Genomic DNA, 17,421 nt, shown 5'->3' on the forward strand with positions numbered 1-17,421 from the left:
TTCTCGAAAGATGGATTAGTTAGGCTTGTCTAAAAGTTATAACTTATATATAGTGATGTATATGGTCATATGAGGACACCATTGATCGGGAGATATCTTTACTTTGTGACTTTTATTGATGACTACTCTAGGCAACACCTGGGTGTATTCATTGAAAGAAAAGTTAGAGGTTTTTACATACTTCAGACACTTTGTTTCTATGGCTGAAAATGTGTGTATGTAAAGTTGGCAACCTTCATACAGATCGAGGGGGGGAGTATATGTCAAAGAAGTTTCATGTATATATGGCTAAAAGAGGCATAAAACATCAATGTATAGTGCCTTACACACCTTAGCAAAATGGTGTGGCTGAGAGGAAGAACAGATCTCTCTCATGGAGATGGCAAGTTGCATGGTTAAAGGCTAGGATTTGCCTTATATTTTTTGGTTGGAGGCAGTTATGTGTGCACAAACAATCACCCTTATGAAGCTTAGAATGGCAAGAAGCTCTATGTGGCTCATGTTTGTTTTTGGTTGTCTTGCTTATGCTCTTGTGTTTGAGTAACAATACAATAAGTTGGATCATAAGGCATTAAAATCTATTTTTGTGGGATACATCTCAGAAAGCAAAGAGTATCTGATCACAAAGCAGATTTTGGTGAGTAGTAAAAAATATCAAAATGTATGCTTAGAGGACATCTTTGATACACTCCTACCTTTACATGGTTAAATGCTAGGATTTGCATCATTTTTTTAGTTGGAGGCAGTTATGTGTGCTATTTATATATTAACAGATGCCCTGTCAAGGCTTTACAAACAATCACCCCTTATGAAACTTAGAATAGCAAGAAGCTCTCTACGGCTCCTGCATGTTTTTAGTTGTCTTGCTTATGCTCTTGTGGCCTGAGTAACAATACAATAAGTTGGATGATAAGGCATTACAATCTATTTTTGTGGGATATATCACATAAAGCAAAGGGTATAGACTCTACTATCTGATCACAAAGCAAATTTTGGTGAGTAGCTAAAAACATCAAAATGTATGCTTAGAGGACATCTTTGATACACTTCTACTTTTGCATGATTAAAGGCTAGGATTTACCTCATATTTTTTTTGTGTGCCACTTATGTGCTAAATAAATGCCCCGCCAAGGTCTTACAAACAATCACCCCTTATGAAGCTTAGAATGGCAAGAAGCCCTCTGTGGCTCATGCATGTTTTTGGTTGTCTTGCTTATGCTCTTGTGCATGAGCAACAATACAATAAGTTGGATTATAAGGCATTATAATCTATTTTCATCTTAGAAAGCAAAGGATATAGACCCTATCATTCGATCACAAAGAAAATTTTGGTGAGTAGCAAAAAACATCAAAATGTATGCTCAAAGGGCATCTTTGATACACTCCTTCCTTTGTACAATGCAGGGCAACCATATGTGAAACAAATAAATACTCAACAAGGGTATGTAAATGCTACTATCCCTGTTTATGATGGTGCTATGGTTCTTTTCTTTTGGTGCTTCTTGTCGAGAGTTGACTAATCCTTAAAACTACTTTCCCATAATTTTGTTGTTCTTTTTTGACCGATGTGATATGATTTCAAAGAGTGGTATCGGTCCTACGCTGGAGCTGCCTGCCACGCGAGATTCTTTCTGTGACTGCGGGTTCAGATCTCTTTCATCGTCTCCGGTGGTCTGCAAATGGAGAGAGGGAGGACCTCCAAGCAGCTGCCCGAAGCAAATGGGGACTCTCTTCCCAGTCTAGGTGGTTCGATCCTAGTGTTGCATGGGAGAAGGTAATCTCTGCCTGCACATTTCTTCGTCTGGGTGTACGTTTATGTGATCTCACAAGCAACGAGTTGGCTTGCTTGTCAAGTTTTAGTTCGGTGCGCGCGTGATTTGTGAATTGTGTCAGGAAGAACTGCTTGAGGTATTGTATTGGAGCAGGCAGGCCATTGCACTCCTCTGCGGACTGCTATGGGGCTGCATTCCACTAGTTGGTTCGTTTTGGATTGTGCTGTAAGTTATACTCAACTTAGTCTGTTCTCAACCAGTTTTGACACCATCATGTCTTGAAGCATTTTGTCTATGTGCATTTTGCAGTTTTATTGTATTGTCTTCGGCTGCAATCTATGGTTACTACAAGGTTGTTTTGAAAATTGACGAGGAAGACTTTAACGGACATGGAACCCTTCTTCAAGAAAGAATGTTTACTTCTGTCATGCTGTTTATGGTAGGTTGCACTATTCTTAAGTATACTTTAATAATGGCCTATATATAGTTCTGCGGAGTGATCTCTTTAAAAAGGGTCACCCTATCCTTATACTTCCCCCTGCCCCTTACATATAGTTATGCGGAGTGATCTCTTTAAAAAGGGTCACCCTATCCTTATACTTCCCCCTGCCCCTCACCTCTTTCTTCTTTTTTTTTCAGCAAAAGAGACTTCTCTAAAGTACGAAAAAAAATTACAAGAACGGATATTTAAGACCAAGCAAGGGGGGAATCTCAACCAATCTGGTGCCTTGTGCTGGCATCGATTCCATTCTCTCATGAATTGGCCAAGTTTTCTCTCTGTAGTCCTCGAAGATCTGTGAATCTTGGCCCAAGTGTCCATGAGTGTGTGGATAATATCACATCAGATCTTGCAAATGCATTGTGTATCATAAGCCAAAGTACCCTCCATGGCCTCAGTGTATCTAGTCTTCCAAATGTGCTAGGCTATGATGCTATCACAATGATCTCCCATGGAGTGTCCAATCTCTGTGTTGGATGTACGTAGCTTGACTTTGGTATGTCTTGAAGATGGCACCCCGCCGACCCACTCCTTAGGTAACCCACATGACCATATCTTTGTCATTTCCTTCAAACTTGATTTGCGGACCCGATTGTGTCAACCAAACAATAGCACCAAAACAAATGTAGGCATCGCTCCCCATCCTTCCAAAAAGGTGTGCTATTGCAATCCAAAGCCTTTGTGCCTCCTTGCACTTCCATAAGCAATGGTAGACTATCTTTGAAGCTCTTGCATATCTCAAACAAGTTGGGTCAGCACCAATGACTGATCTCCATTGGTTAGTGGCAAGGCCATAAAGAAGAGAAAGCCAAATAAAAAGGGAAATCTTCATTTCCCTATACGAGTGCCACATCCCTTGCCAAAAAGCTCTTTGAAAATCTAGAATCTCGTTGATTTGTGTCAATTGATAGTGGTGCCTACTGCCAAACATAACATCTCCAAGGCAGTGCCTGTGAAGCCTCCAAAAATAGAGCAATATCATCTGCTAACTCCGAGTCCAGTAACTCTTCCTCTGTGCGAAGAGGCAACGTGAGGCCTGAAACCCAGGGGTAACCCGAGAAACCTATTCATAGCCTCCACTACTATAAGGTAAAGTAGTGGAACTAAGGGGCATCCCTGCCTCATGGAACGGGAGATTTGAAAGTACTCGCCACGCTCCCTGCAGGCCAAAATTGTGTAGTGTGCCTCCCTATACATGCAAGAGACCCCTTTGGTCCACCCCAGGAGAAACCCATCCATGTCATCTTGCCTTTCAAGAAGTCCCAATCCACTCTGTCAGAAGCTTTTTCAAAGTCTAGCAAGAGAATGGCAAGGGTTGTTGGCTAGATTTAGCCCACTCCACAGCTTCCCAGAATGACAAGATGTTCTAAAAAATACTCCTTCCTTGGAGGAAGCCATTCTGTGTATCATGAAGAAATCTCTAAGGAACAAGGTGAAGCCTCACACTCACTGCTTTCATTAAGATTTTATAAGCAGACCCATGCAGAGTTATGGCCCTCCATTGTCTAATATTGGTCTTGTCCTCACCTTTCGGGACAAGGTGGATAAGACCCTTCGTGAGAAAAGGCGGCATTATACTAGTACACCACATTGCCTATAGAGCAGTAGTAATATCATCACCAATGTAATCCCAAAATTGCAAAAAAGAAGGATGGAGAGGACCATCATCCCCTGGGTATTTGTCTTTCGAGGGGGCATGCAAAGCATGTCTGTAATATGCGGAAGCTTCGGAGAAGGATCGGTACTTCAAAACTCAGAAATCAGCACTCTTTTCGCGACGGAATTAACGCACAAATTGAAAGGAGATGTGCAGAAAATAGAGAGAGAAGGGGGAGATGGAGAGGACACAGTATTGGGTCCCAATTACCCTCTGTAGGGCCCCCACCACGGATGGTGTATTTGCTTTATTAGAATGATGTAAATCTGAAAACAAATACAGAAACTTGACCTTTTCTTGGCTGGAAAATCCTGCCCTTGACCTTCAGAAGTCCACCCCTTTGCTTGGCAATCTCCTTGGCTTGACTGGCCCTTGATTGGCTTGAGCACTTGGTGAAAACTGAGATGAATTATGGGATTGTGGCTTCCTCTATTTATACTTCCCATCATGAGCAGTCGGCCAGCTGATAAACAGGCAGCCAGCATCACATTCCCACGACTGAGTAAATTCAGCAATAAATGCTGAATTAAATCCCCAAAAATGCTGGAAAAATCCCATAATGTCTGCGCATCTCTTCCTGGCTGGCTGGACATCAGGCGCCTGCTTCTGAAGGGCTGGACACATCTTTTGTCCACAATCCCAGGGTTGGGCAGTGCCCCATACATGCCCTACAGCCATATAAAGGCTGTAATCTCCTGGAGATTGCCTGATCTGTGCCCTAGGGCTGTGCTACAGCCCCTCCATGGCTGGTGGGTTCAGCCTGGGCCTTCCTGGCCCTCATGGGGGTGGTTCTACACCATTCCCGTGCCCACACTCAGATCCGGGGTAGCCCTATGGGCTGGCCCCTTGTCCTAAACCTAATCTACTCAGCGATCTGGCATCCGGTACCAAACCAGATACACAGAACCACTAACATCATTCTAGAGGGAGACTCACAGCGCGGACTGGCACTGTTTCATGTGCAGGACAGTGCACACCTGACCTTGGACTCATGTGCAGGACAATGCACACCTGACCTCGGATGACTGAGATGGATCCCTGGCTGACTCGTCCCGGACTGGGCTCACATGTGACCAGTTCACCATCCCAGGTCCTGCACCTTCTGTACAGAAATGTCTACGTGGCATCCAAGTGCAGGATGCACGTGACATCCCCTTCTGCTTAACTTGACGGAAGCTGCATAGCCTCCAAATAATCCGTCAATAATGCCGGATAGTCTTCGAAAAATTCCTTGTCGAGCCATACCGCTTCATGAGTTCCTCGGTCCTGAAACTTCGTGAGAAACTGTCGTAGTCTTTGGCCTGAGCCATGCTTGAAACGGTGCAGAAGGATCTGTTCTGGAACCATTACTTCTGCTTCATCAATAATGTCTGGTTCCGCTTCGTCTTTGACCTCTGAAGGGGGTGGACCTGCATATGGCTTTAACCAACTGACATGAAATACATCGTGCATAGTCCAACTCGGAGGTAGCTTTAACTGCATAGACACCTCATTAATCTTTTTCCGGATGGGAAATGGTCCGAAGCTCCTGAAAGACAACTTTGGGCATCGCTTGTCCACTTGCTTCAATCTTTGCTTCATAATCCGAAGATACACCCAATCCCCTTCCGAAAACTTCATGTCCCTTCGGTCTTTATTGGCCTGTTGAGTGTAGGCCTCTTGTGCTTTAGCCAATCTGTCTTTAAGGGACTCTAGGATCTCCTGGTAAGACTCCGTCACTCTGTTCGCCTCCGGTACTGAAGACGAAGTCCTGGTTAACAACGACTGGAGAGGCCTTCCAAACGCTGCCTCATATGGAGTCCTGCCAATAGCTGAAGAAAAAGAGTCATTCAAAACAGCTTGAACTAAAGGCAAAAACGATTCCCACTTACCTTGCTGATCGTGGACATAACACTTCAGCACATCAAAGGCCAACTGGTTGTATATCTCTGTCTGGCCATCTGTCTGTGGGTGGAATGCACTGGAAAAATTCAACTTAGTACCAAAATTATCAAACAATGCCCTCCAAAAATGACTGGTAAACTTGGCATCTCGGTCTGACACTATGGTCCTAGGAATCTCGCCAATCGGGTACCAATGCCGAATGAACAGCTGGGCAACATCCTCGGCGGTCACATTGGCCCTGCAAGGAATAAGCATAACAAATTTGCTGAACCTATCAACAATAGTTAAACACTGCGTATTACGCTTACTCGGACTGGGAGGCAGATTTGTGACAAAGTCCATCGAAATGTCCTGGAAAGGACCCTCAGGAATTGGCAAAGGCTGTAACAACCCTATCTTCTTTCCACGAGGAGCTTTCACCTTTTGACAAATGTCACAGCGTTGTTCATATGTAAACACATCACGCCTCATCTTTGGCCAATAGTATTGCCGTTCTAATTTCTCCAGAGTCGAATTCATGCCCCTATGACCACCTGTAATGGCGTCATGGGCATCATGGAGAAGAGCTGCCCAGAATGATTTCATGACACATAGTCGGCCTTTGTAGAAAAGCCAACCATCGCGTATTAGAAAATGGCATGGTCGTGTGGCATCCAATGCCTGTTTCCACTGTGTACCGAATTCCTCGGAATCCGTGTACGTGTGCTTCATGTCTTCTAGTCCTGTACCAACAAGGTCAAGTCTAGTGGTCTGAATCGCAGATACTTGTCCCTTCCTGCTCAAAGCATCGGCCACTGGATTGGCCTTTCCTGGAAGGTACTCAATCATACCACCGAACTGCTGGAATATCTGACTCGAGCGGTGTTGTCGATCACTCCACTGTGCACTTGGCATCGTCTGAATCCAGCGCAATGCCTGATGGTCAGTGCGAACCTCGAAGTCACGGCCATACAGGAAATGTTTCCAATGTTTCAAGGCGTGTATAACTGCTAGGAGTTCACGATCATAGACTGAGTAGTTCTTTTCGGCGGGCAGTAACTTATGAGACATGTAAGCTACTGGATGACCATTCTGTTGCAATACACCTCCAATTGCGATGTTACTCGCATCGGTGATCACTTGAAATGGTTCGTCCCACGAGGCAAGGGCTAAACAAGGCGCTTCTGACAAAGCCACCTTGAGGTTCTGCATAGTTGTCACGGTACGAAAATACGATACCGTACGGTACGATACCGTACGGGAATATTCGGTACGATATGAAATTTTGGGATACGGTACGATAAAATACGGTTTTATTTTTTACACTTACAAGCTATGGAGCTTCAAGCTTGAATGTTAGGGAAGGTTGGGAGGGGAGGAGTCTACAGTGCTTGAGAAACCAGTACATGGATATGTGTCTCTCTCGGTTGGATCTCCCGATTGTCTCCAAAAAAGAACCTGGATGGGTAATGCAATACCAAAGGTCTCCCAGTGTAGCGTTTATGACTAAGGGACCGTCCTTGCACAAATACGAGGAGTGCATCTAGGGTGATAAGTTTAGGGACTCCTCTCTAGATCAAAATGGCCATGTCCAAATGTTCTCCCTTGTGCATAACTTGAGAATCTAATTGTCTAGCCTACCTATACCAGGGATCCCCATGTGATGTAGCAAGATTCTCTCATCCTACCAATCAAGTGTACACTACCAGTCTACCTCGCCAGATTTTTTAGGTCTCTCCACAACCCCATATGGAATACTGAGTGGACACGAAAGTTGCGAAGTATTGCGAGCATTTGGGATCTTCGTAAAGCAGGGTTTCTATTTTTTTTAGCATTTGAAATTTTTTTTTCAAGGAAAAAAATTTTTTCGGGAGGAGGGGGAAAAAAAAAATAACTCGTACCGTACGAATTCGTACGGTATCGTACCGTACGACTTGTACGTACGAACAGGTTTGTACGTGTACGAGAAACAACTATGAGGTTCTGGAATGCCTCCAACGCTCATGGAGTCATTCGAATCTTTTGCCTTCTGGTTTTCACTCCCTTTAGCAGATCGGTGAGATCTGCCGAGAGATCAGAAAACTTGTCAATGTGGGTGGAATATGCCTGGCATATACCCACAAATGATCTAATGTCATAAGCGGTCTCAGGTACTTCCCAGTTAACAATCTCGACCACTTTAGCCGGATCAAGTCGAATGCCTTCGGCACTAATTATATATCCCAAGTAATGTACCTGGAACAGATAAAATTCTGACTTCTTTTCGTTGACATAGAGCTCGTTGCTTTCCAGCAACTTAAGGACTTTCTCCACATCAATGTCATGCTGCTCAACTGTAGCTGAAAATATGAGTATGTCGTCCAGAAATATGAACACACACTCTCCAATCAACTCCCGGAAAATACGCATCATCATGCGGTTAAATGTAGCTGGGGCGTTCGTCAATCCAAATGGCATGACCACAAATTCATAGTGGGCCCGTTCTGTACGGAAGGCTGTCTTGGGGATGTCCCCCTCAACAATCCGTACCTGGTGGTACCCACTCTTTAAATCCAGTTTTGAGAACACCTTTGCTCCATTCAGCCTCTCGAGAATATAGTCAATTCGAGGCATCGGGAATCTGCTCTTGATAGTTAGCTTGTTGAGTGCACGATAATCGACACACAACCGAGAAGACCCATCTTTCTTCTTGACAAACAAGATCGGTGCTGCAAATGGCGACACGCTGGGGCAAATGAAGCCAGCTTGCAACAATTCTTGGAGTTGGCGGTCCAACTCCGATTCCATTGCCTTAGAAAGGCGATACGGAAACTTGCTCGGGGGTTCCGAGCCTGGGAGGAGGTCAATCTTGTGATCCTCCGGTCTGGACGGGGGGAGCTGGGGAGGGAGACTGTCCCGAAGAAAAATCTTCTGGAACTTTTCATGGAGAACCGAGTACTTCTCGGAAGCACTGGCCACCGTCTGGGTTGTCTGGATGTAAATCATCGCACACTGTGCGCCTTTCCTGACTGCTCGCTTAGCCTGCAAGTGGCTTATGAGCAGAAAGTTTGGAATACCTGGCTCACACTTAATGGTCACCGGGGTGTTTGACACATTCCGATCGATTTGGAACGTGTGCTTGTCCCACTTGACATCAGGAAGAAACTTGTGAAACCACTGGATACCCAAAATTATGTCTGCTCCTACAAGAGGGGCAACCATAAAGTCACGCACAAACTCTATGCCCTGAATCACTAACTTAGCACCTAGAGCTTCATACTTGACGCTCGTTGTCATACCTGTGCTAAAACCCTCAACTTGTTTGTCCACCGGAGTCAGCTCGAAACGGGCACGCCTAGCGGCCTGTTCCGTGATCACATCCTCCGTGCTGCTGGCTGTCAAACAAGACGACGACTCTCTGGCCACCTATGTAGCCAAAGGACTTGAGCAATTCGTTGCGCTCATACTCCTGGTCATGGGCGCCCTTCTGCTTATCTTCGAGCTCCCCGCTAATAATTGCTCCAGCTGAAGCACCGGGATTTGAAGAGCTAGGGGTAGCCGCTGGGGTCTGTGTGGGAGCTGTGCTCACCAAACGGAAGCTGTGGAGGCGGCGGCGGCCTTTGGAGTCTTCTTCGGACAATCCCGAGAAGTATGTCCTTTTGTGTGACAAAAGAAACATCTACCCTCCTTCTTGTACTGAGAAAGCTCCTCAGCACTCAACTTGCCACCTGTCTTGCCTGCCTCCGCTTTCTGGTCTGGAGTAAGCTTAGACGCATTGTTCGAGTTCTTGGAGCCAGAGGCTCCCGGGCTCTGTCCTAGGGAAGACCCCGTCTGGTTCTGGCTTTTGCCCCCCGAGGTGTTAGCCCTGGGAGAAGCCGGCTGGGAAGTCTTGGGCTTGCCACCATTGTGTTTCATTTCTGCACTCTGCGCAAGCGAGAGTGCGTCCTCAAAGGTGGCTGGCCTAAACATATGCACCTCCCATTGGATTTGCGTGTCCAGGCCATACAAAAACTGCCCTTTCTTGTCCGTATCAGATAAGCCTAATTGCAAACACAAGGTCGAAATTTTATTGGCAAACTGAAGGACTGGTTGCGCGTTTTGACGCGCTCCCCTGAACTCGTCTTCGAGTCGCTCAAGGTAATGGGGCGGTAGAAACCGCTGCTTAAGGTCGCAGACGAACTTGTCCCACACATAAGCTGCCATACCTGCTCTGGTGTGGGCATGAGCCCACTGAGTCCACCAAGGAATGGCCTCACCTTCCAAGTACCAACTAGCTAAGATCACTTTGTCAGTATCTGTTTTCCTAACTGCGGCAAAGTAAGCTTCAAATTGATGTAACCATGAATAAAGAGTAGTGGGATCGAGTTTACCATTATACTTACTGAAATTCATTTTCTCGGGAAAATGATTCGAGGGCGCTGTCGGTGTCAATCTGGCGTCCAAAGCTCTGAGGTAACGCTCGTGTTCCACTCGTCGCATGGCGTCGTCTTCTCGTTGTCGAATCTCCAATGCACGCATCTGCATCTCAAGCAAGGAGCTTGGCTGCAGCTGTGACCCCGCGAGAGGGTCCCTGTGAGGACAAGGATCTGGTATCTGGGATACGGAAGGAGAGGGAGGAGGAGATGGAAAACGCGACGCTGGAGAGCGAGAACGCTCCTCCAGAGCCAAAATCCGTGCCTTCTGCTCATCCAACTTGGTTGTCTGGTCTGCAATTGCTCGCATCATCTGCTGGAACATGTCTGTGACACTCAAGCCGGGTGCCCTAGCTGGGCTGCCTGGTGCACTCTGGTCCCATGGTTCTGGTTCTCTCTCGTCGCTGAAACTCGCCATAGCGGGAAAATGCAATTCCTTTCCGGAACGCAATCTGACCATCCACTATCTGTGTGGGAGACTTCCGGAGGCTAAAAACCAACCGTCCTTCGAGGGACAGGAGTCACTCCGAAAGGGGTAGTCCACTGGCGTCTAAAAACCAACCACATGAGCGAAATTTTTTTTTGGTTTTCTTTGCTGAATCTTTGTCCTTGAAGTAGGCTCTGATACCATTGTAATATGCGGAAGCTTCGGAGAAGGATCGGTACTTCAAAACTCAGAAATCAGCACTCTTTTCGCGACGGAATTAACGCACAAACTGAAAGGAGATGTGCAGAAAATAGAGAGAGAAGGGGGAGATGGAGAGGACACAGTATTGGGTCCCAATTACCCTCTGTAGGGCCCCCACCACGGATGGTGTATTTGCTTTATTAGAATGATGTAAATCTGAAAACAAATACAGAAACTTGACCTTTTCTTGGCTGGAAAATCCTGCCCTTGACCTTCAGAAGTCCACCCCTTTGCTTGGCAATCTCCTTGGCTTGACTGGCCCTTGATTGGCTTGAGCACTTGGTGAAAACTGAGATGAATTATGGGATTGTGGCTTCCTCTATTTATACTTCCCATCATGAGCAGTCGGCCAGCTGATAAACAGGCAGCCAGCATCACATTCCCACGACTGAGTAAATTCAGCAATAAATGCTGAATTAAATCCCCAAAAATGCTGGAAAAATCCCATAATGTCTGCGCATCTCTTCTTGGCTGGCTGGACATCAGGCGCCTGCTTTTGAAGGGCTGGACACATCTTTTGTCCACAATCCCAGGGTTGGGCAGCGCCCCATACATGCCCTACAGCCATATAAAGGCTGTAATCTCCTGGAGATTGCCTGATCTGTGCCCTAGGGCTGTGCTACAGCCCCTCCATGGCTGGTGGGTTCAGCCTGGGCCTTCCTGGCCCTCATGGGGGTGGTTCTACACCATTCCCGTGCCCACACTCAGATCCGGGGTAGCCCTATGGGCTGGCCCCTTGTCCTAAACCTAATCTACTCAGCGATCTGGCATCCGGTACCAAACCAGATACACAGAACCACTGACATCATTCTAGAGGGAGACTCACAGCGCGGACTGGCACTGTTTCATGTGCAGGACAGTGCACACCTGACCTTGGACTCATGTGCAGGACAATGCACACCTGACCTCGGACGACTAAGATGGATCCCTGGCTGACTCGTCCCAGATTGGGCTCACATGTGACCAGTTCACCATCCCAGGTCCTGCACCTTCTGTACAGAAATGTCTACGTGGCATCCAAGTGCGGGATGCACGTGACATCCTTCGAGAAGGGGGCATCCAAAGAGGCGCACATATCATCTGTAATAAGCCTAGGCATGCACTCCTAAGCTTAGATCATCCTTCGAGAAGGAGGCATCCAAAGAGGCGCACATATCATCTGTAATAAGCCTAGGCATGCACTCCCAGACTTTTTGTTGTGCAACATCTTTATCCAAAGAGTTGGCCTCTACAGAGAGCAAGGTCTAATAAAAATCTTGGGCAATTTTCCCCCTTATTTGGATTAGCATGAAATTCTCTCTGAGAATCCTGCAAGCATATCTCAAACTATCCCTACTGTGCATAGGTCCATGTGTTGAGAGAAACGGTTTGTTGCATCTGCCACCCATCTGCGTCCAAAATTACCTGATTAGCATAAAATGCAAACTCAGCCCGTCTATCCATGGCTACCTGTAACTCACCTCTAAGAGTCGACAAGAGATTTGGGATCCAAGGGGACTTAGGATGCTTCTCGTGTTCCCTCTTAAGCGCAGCCAACCTGCGTTTGGTAGCTCGCTCCTCGTCCGGAGCCTCTTCTTTCTTGGCCAAGGCAACATAATGATAGGGCTGGCTAGTCCTCTCCAGGGCCAAGGCAAGGCTCCCCTGGGGGTTAGGATCATCACAAAGCCTCCAAATCTCTCCAACCTTTAGGGAGGTCTTTGCATCTTGATAGAGACAGTGTGGGATGGGAGCATGGGGTACACCCTTCTGCCTCCCAAGTTCCTTGATGCACAAGAAGACAACCAACTATGTAAAGATGCATCCATCCCGGCTTCTACGGTTATGCCATGAGTAAGATAAAGAGTTGGGCCTCCTCTGGAAATCATCCTTTGTCCAATCATCCTTGCCATAGAAGGAGAGTATAAATCTCTCCCAAGAGGCTCCCTCATTGCTTATGTTTTCTACTGGACACGTGTGGCATATGGAGCTTACTTACATGACAATACGTGTATGGCATATGGAGCCTGACATGGTGTGTTCTGGTGTTCACTTGTATTTATGTTTTGGGAAGATTCCGGAAGGATTTTGGATCCTTGAACATTTTACTTGATTGTTACAACTGAGCAAATGGGTGTTTCTTCCAGTTTAGTTGCACTCATATGTGTGCCTGTCCTTAATTTTATTTTTAGATGACTTGTTTTGTTTGCCTGGACAATGCCTAAGTTTACTGCATGTGTTGTCCATGGGGCCGGGGACACTTGGGTATCTTGTGGACGTGTGTGCACACTTGTTTTGGTTTGACAGGTGGTCTACATGTGTTTTATAGGTGGTAAGTACTCTTGAAACTTAATTTACAGCTTTATGATTTCACATGCTAATATTTATTGATGCGCACTTATAAGTGATTGGACAACATTATAACCTGTACACACTGGCAGGACTATTTTAATACACATGGTGGCCCAAGTATTGGGCACTGGACATCATATGGACCTATTACACTTGTAGGCGCCCCCTTCTGGACCTAAAAAAGCACATGAGCTGATTTTTTTGGTGGAAAAGCTCTATTACAGGGGGGAGAGGTTGAGTTTGGGGAGCTGCATGCTTTCCAGGTGCTTGGTGGAGCTGGCCGACCTGTTCTGGAGTTCTGTACCTGTTGGCCGACTTCTCCAGGCATGAAAAATCTGCTGGCCAACTCCTTCTGGGGGCAACTGAGGGCTGATCGATGGTTGGAATAGTTCTCTTGAAGTTGGTGAACTTCCTCTTTGGGGGTGGCAAGGTTGGAAACAACCATATAAGGCTGTTCCGGGCTGATGTGGGAATGCTGTGGGCTGTCCATAGCTGTCTTACATGTGCTTAAAGCTGGAAAAGCTCTCCTGTTCTGTTGAGGAACTTTGAATTTAGTATATGTTTTGTTTTTGTTTTCATCTTGTACTCGAAGATTTAGGTGCATGCCAGTGGAGAATCCTTGGGCAGCCGCAAGTTTGTATTTGAAGCAGACTCCTTTTTGGTAATCTAACCATAAGGGGGGGGGTCGGTCAGCCCATCTTCTGGCCCCTAGTGTGGTGTACTATGCAGAGCTGTTTTTCATCTCTCTTTCTCCAGCATGATTATGTGTTTGATCAGGCATTCATGATAGTTAAGATTTTCGTGTTACAATGGCTGGAATAGCCCTCTTGAAGCTGGTCGACTTCCTCTTTGGGGGCGGCAGGGTTGGAAACAACCATACAAGGCTGTCGGGCTGATGTGGGCTGTCCATAGCTGTCCTACATGTGCTTAAAGCCGGAAAAGCTCTCTTGTTCTCTTGAGGAACTTTGAATTCAACATATTTTTTGTTTCTATTTTCATCTTGTACTGGAAGATTCAGGTGCATGCCAGTGGAGAATCCCTAGGCACTCGGAAGGTTGTATCTGAAGTTGACTCCTGTTTGGTAATCTAACCATAAAGAGGGCGCGGCAGGGGGGGCAGGGGGGGTGGGGGGGAAGGGGGGTCAGCCCATCTTCTGGCCCCTAATGTGGTGTATTGTGCAGAGCTGTTTTTCATCTCTCTTTCTCTAGCATAATTATGTGTTTGATCAAGGATTCATGATAGTTAAGATTTTCGTGTTACAATTGCCCTTCCGTTACATTGGTATCAGAGCTCGGTTTTCTACATAGCTTATGCCTTACATGATGTTGGATATGGCTGTAAGGAGTCATTATCCATGAAAGAAGGTTTGGATTTTGAGGTAGCCCTCGTCTCATTGTCGCACTTCGACATGAGTTACCTTTGGTTTAAGCGACAGTGAGCGTGTGGAAAGACTTCGTGGCCCTCTTGTTTCTGTAGGGGCACTGTTGCATCCTTGCAGTCTATTCAATATCATTTTTGGAAAGCTGGTAGGGAGCAGTTCTGGGAACCTGATAAAAACAACATGGCCAATCATTTTGATCAATCTGCGGAGGATCCTATCACTCGTGTTCGCCGCATGCGGAGGATAGAGACAGAGATTGTGTTGGGGCTTTGGCAGCTAACAATTCACAGTTAGCTGCGAGGGTTGAAGATCAACAAGATATAAATGCTTTGATGAAGGAGCTTGAAGAGCTCCGTGCTTTACAAAGGGATGTGGATGTACAAAGGGTTATTGAGTCCAAGTCTCAGGCTAAGGCAGATGTAGTTACTTTTGATGCTATTGTTCAATAGATGGGGTTTGAGAAACCTCGAGAGTTGGCTGTTGCATATTTGAAAAGCCATGGTGATGTTGTCTCCGATGATGAGGGCAAGTGGGTTTTCACATGGCAACCCCGTAGGCAATCTGGGAAGGGATTTTTGATGATGATGTGAGAGGGCATGCAGCCCGAACAGATGTTATGAGAGGACATGCAGCCCGACCAGCTGATATGAGAGGGCATGCAGCTCGAGGGGATGATGTATGTCGGCATGAAGCTCGAGCAGATGAAGAAGGGTTTTTAGCCCACACAAGAGATGAGGAAGACCTAAATGCATTGTCAGTAACATCTGTACCCTTTAGATATATTCCAGCTCCAAGAGTTCCATCTCGAGTGGAGGGATATGCTCGGGAAAACAACACCAGATCTGGCATCGCCATCATCGTAGACATATCGAAGGAGACGATGAACATGTGCGACGGAATGCTCGGCATAACAAGAAGGCCAAAGAATTCAAGTCGGGGAACAAGGACATAAAGTTTGAGAGCTATAATGGAAAGTTGGACACTACCAAGGCACTTGCATTCATAAGGCAATTTGAAATAGCCTTCTGCATAGAGGATTTCACAGAGTCCATGCTCAGGCATGTGGGAATGCATCTGAAAGAGATTGCGAGTGATTGGTGGATGGCAAAGCTCCTAGACATAACAGCTGCTCGATGGGACCACCAATCATTGAGAGAAGAGGAAGGTACTCCTTCCTAAGGCTTGGGAAGCAAATTGTCACTAGGAAGCCCGAATCGCCAACCAATGGGTCAGACGCAGGATCGAAACCGTGCTGCCACCGAGCAAAGAAGGCCTGCGTTGTATGCAGTGCAAGGGGACTTAGTTGCATGACTCGGTCTGACGCCGATGGAAGGTCAAACTCCACTTCGTAGTATCCATGCCCCAGAGGGCGAATATCGGTGATCTTTGCAGGCTCGCCAATGAGGCTGGCCTGAAAAAGATCCCTGAGCTGTCCGTGTGCAGGGTGGCGGGGGGGGGGGGTAGATAAGCGAATGGGCGGGGGGGGAAGAGCTATGACAGGGGGGAGGAGAGGGCGGGGGCGCAAAATGGGCTGGGGGAAAGGTGCAGGCGACGCCAGCTTGCCGGGGGGGGGGCGTGCGCATGACTCTCTCTGTGCTTGCCTAATTTTTTGCTGAGGCAGTGGTCTTATGTGTTTTTGATTAAGGCCATCTTTATTTCAGCCTGGTCCATCTCCTCTGAATGGCAAGCAACAGTAAGCTTCATTCAAGCCAATGGATTCATGCTTTGGGGATGCCAAGAGGGTACCCACTCATCCAAAGGTAATTCAGCCCACAATGGTAGATGAGGAGACGTATTGGGATGAGGAAGAGGCTGTGCATGATTGGGAGCATATGTCCTTCACACAAAGGGAAAGAGAGGCATGTGATATATGGATGGAGTTGTCTTCTTTCATAAAAAAGGAGTATAAGGACTTTGTCCAATTCATGAATTCCTACATGTAAAGCAAAAATACAAACCCTCTATCCATCAAGGGAGTCCATCTTCTAATACTTCAAAGGATATCAAAGACAAGATTTCCCTGTCTAAGTTTAAGGGTGATGGTTTAGCTTTACATGAGTTGGAGGAGTGGATTACTAAGATGGAGACCTATTTTCAGCTTTATCCCAAGAGTGAGCAAGAGTTTTGCGCCCGGGAGGGGGGGGTGGGGGGCGGGGGGCGTGTGCATGACTCTCTCTGTGCTTGCCTAAATTTTTGTTGAGGCAGTGGTCTTATGTGTTTTTGATTAAGGCCATCTTTATTTCAGCCTGGTCCATCTCATTTGAATGGCAAGCAACAATAAGCTTCATTCAAGCCAATGGATTCATGCTTTGGGGATGCCAAGAGGGTACCCACTCATCCAAAGGCAAATCAGCCCACAATGGTATATGAGGAGACGTATTGGGATGAGGAAGAGGCTATGCATGATTGGGAGCATATGTCCTTCACACAAAGGCAAAGAGAGGCATATGATATATGGATGGAGTTGTCTTCTTTCATCAAAAAGGGATATAAGGACTTTGCTTGATTCATGAATTCCGACATGTAAAGCAAAAGTACAAACCCTCTATTCATCATGGGAGTCCATCTTCTAATACTTCAAAGGATATCAAAGACAAGATTTCCCTGTCTAAGTTTAAGGGTGATGGTTTAGCTTTACATGAGTTGGAGGAGTGGATTACTAAGATGGAGACCTATTTTCAGCTTTATCCCAAGAGTGAGTAAGATAGGTACAATTTGCTTCATTGCACATGGATGATTTTGCTTACCAATGGTGGAGGCATATTATCAAACAAGGAAATATGCCACAGTCATGGGAAGATTTGAAAAGGGAGATGAATTTGGCTTTCATTTCATCCTTGGT

General features: G+C 46.3%; 1 pseudogene across 1 annotated transcript in view; it reads left to right on the forward strand.

Moving 5' to 3' along the window:
* The first annotated feature begins 1,510 nt into the window (after positions 1–1,510).
* The window catches only part of LOC147626174 (uncharacterized), a 100,886-nt pseudogene continuing 84,975 nt past the window's right edge, over positions 1,511–17,421 (forward strand). Inside the window, exons 1-3 of the transcript XR_015268555.1 lie at positions 1,511–1,774; positions 1,894–1,997; positions 2,082–2,211. The product of XR_015268555.1 is annotated as an uncharacterized LOC147626174 (transcript). The remainder of the gene's footprint in view (positions 1,775–1,893; positions 1,998–2,081; positions 2,212–17,421) is intronic.

The sequence above is a fragment of the Cibotium barometz genome, chromosome 22 (assembly GCF_041138505.1).
Source record: "Cibotium barometz isolate CiBa-2024 chromosome 22, ASM4113850v1, whole genome shotgun sequence".
NCBI lineage: Eukaryota > Viridiplantae > Streptophyta > Polypodiopsida > Cyatheales > Cibotiaceae > Cibotium > Cibotium barometz.